The sequence below is a fragment of the Chinchilla lanigera genome, unplaced genomic scaffold (assembly GCF_000276665.1).
Source record: "Chinchilla lanigera isolate Chin_1 unplaced genomic scaffold, ChiLan1.0 scaffold00043, whole genome shotgun sequence".
In the NCBI taxonomy this organism is placed as follows: Eukaryota; Metazoa; Chordata; class Mammalia; order Rodentia; family Chinchillidae; genus Chinchilla; species Chinchilla lanigera.
The window spans coordinates 7351437-7353977 of record NW_004955444.1 but is presented as its reverse complement, the minus strand read 5'-3'; the positions used below and the strand labels follow the sequence as shown (position 1 = coordinate 7353977).

Genomic DNA, 2541 nt, shown 5'->3' with positions numbered 1-2541 from the left:
TATGTTGAACCATCCCTGCATCTTTAGGATAGATCCTACATGGTCATGGTGTATAGTCTTCTTAATGATTTGCTGCATTGTTTGCCAGGATCTCATCGAGGACTTTTGCATATATGTTCATTAGACAGATTGTCTAATAGTTTTTTGGGGGGTTGGATCCTTCTCTGGTTTTGGTATCAGGGTAATGCTTGATTCCAGGAATGAATCTGAGAGTATTGTTTCCCTTTCAATTTCATTAAGGAACTTGAGAAGTAGTGGCATTAGGTCTTCTGTAAATTTCTTGTAGAATTTAGCAGTGAATCCTTTAAGCCCTGTACTTTTCTTTGTTGGTAGATTTGTAATTATATCTTCAAGTTCATTGATTGACATTGGGTTATTTAGAACCCAATGGGGGGGTTAGACATTGGGTTATTTATATCTTCTTCATTCAACTTTGGTAATTTGTATGTATCTAGGAATCTATTTCTTCTGCATCTTCCATTTTATTAGACTATGGAATTTGGAAGTAAGTTTTGATGATCTTCTAGATTTGTGCAGGATCTGTTGTGATTTCACCATTTTCATTCCTATTTGCATGCATTTGCGTCTTTTTTCTCCTTTTTTGAAAAGGTTAACTAAGGGTTTGTCAATTTTACTTAATCTTCCAAACAACCAATCCTTCAATCTTTGGTTCTTTGTATTGTTTTCTTAGTATCTATTGCATTAATTTCTGCTCTGATCTTTATATTTTTCTCCCTCAAGTGAGCTTTGGGGTTGACTTGCTCTTCCTTTTCTAGAAGCTTAAAGTTCAACATTAGGTTTTTATTTCAGCTCATTTTTTATATGGGAATTCACTGCGATCAGTTTCCTTTGGAGGACTGCTTTCTTTGCATCACATAAGTTCTGGTGTGTTGTATTGGCATTATCATTTAATTATAGAAATGTTCTAATTTCTTCTTTAATTTCATCTGTGACCCATTGGTTGCTCAGGAGTTTGTTATTTAATTTCCATGTATTCATGAAGTTCTTGTGGTTTCTTTTGCTCTTGATGTGCAATTTCTTTGCACTGTGGTCTGATAATATGCATGGGATAATTTCACTTCCTCTGCATTTACTTAAGCATGGTCTGTGGGCTAGTATGTAGTCTATTTTGGATAATATCCCATGTGCACCTGAGAAGAATGTGTATTCTACTGTCATGGAGAGGAACACTCTATAGACATCTACTAAGTTCATTTTTCAAAAGTTTGGTTCAGTTTTCATATCTCATTGTTGGTATTTTGGCTGGGTGATTTGTCTATTTGTGACAGTGAATACTGAGGTTCCCTATTACAACTATATTGGTGCTTATTTGATTTTTCATGTCTGTTAATATTTGTTTTATATAGTTGAGTACACTGGTATTTGGTGAATATACATTATTGTTATTCCTTTTCCTCTTAGATTGTTCCCTTTACAAGGATGCAGTGACCTTCTTTATCTCTCTTCATCAGTCTAGGCTTAAAATCCATTTTGTCAGCAAATAGAATAGCTATCTCTGTTTTCTCTAGGTTCCTGTGGCATAGAGTATTGTTTTCCATCCTTTGATTTTGACTTTCATTGTATGAATTTTTCATTAAATGTGTTTCTTGTATGCAGCATATTGTTGGATCTTATTTCTTGATCCATCCTGCTAGTCTGTTGCTTTTGACTGAATTGAGACCATTAACGTTGATGGCTATAATTGATATGTATTGACTTATTTTGGTCATATTATTTTCCTGTCATTGTCTCTTTAATTACTTGCCTTGTCTGGTGGATTCATTCTGTTGGGGTTCATGGAGTGGTAGTCCTTGTTATCTCTTTCTAGAATATCCTTCAGAACCCTTTGGAGTGCTGGGTTGGTAATGAATTATTCAGTTGTTCTCTGTCATGGAAGTATCTTGTTTCTCCATCAATTTCAAAAGATGGTTTTGCTTGGTATATCAATCTGGGTTGCAGGTTGTTTTCTTTTAGGATTTGAAATACTTCACTCCAAGCTCTCCTTGAGGGTTTATTTGAGAAGGATGTTGTATTCTGATGGACTTTCCTTATAGATGGTTTGTTTCTTATCTTTAACAGCTTTTAATATTCTGTTCTTGGGCTGAATTCATGGAATCTTTACTATTATATGGTTTCTATTTGCCTCATTTATCTGTATGTCAAATTCTTTTTCCATGCTTGCAAAGTTTTCTGCCATTACTTCTGTGAAGAGGTTTTTTATGCCATTTGTGCTATCACCTGCTTTTTCATTGACTCCAATCAATCTTGTGTTATTTTTCTTTGCATCATCTAACAGCTGTTGGATTGATTTTTGGTGATCCCTTGCTATTTTTAAGAACTCTTCTTTTCATAATCATGAACTGCAATCTTGTCTTCTATATCTGATATTCTGTCCTCACATTGGCTCATTCTGCTGCACATACTTTCAATGGAATTTTTAATCTCCTGGATATCTGTTTAAATCTGTTTCATAGATTTCTTTCCTATATTGGGTATTTATGCTTTTCATCATTTTTCTAAGTTCCTTTATTGTTTATCTGT

General features: G+C 34.2%; 1 protein-coding gene across 1 annotated transcript in view; it reads left to right on the top strand.

Annotated features, from left to right (window-relative positions):
- Positions 1-2541, top strand: part of Kcnb2 (potassium channel, voltage gated Shab related subfamily B, member 2) — a 409389-nt gene that overhangs the window by 292422 nt on the left and 114426 nt on the right. The window lies entirely within an intron of this gene.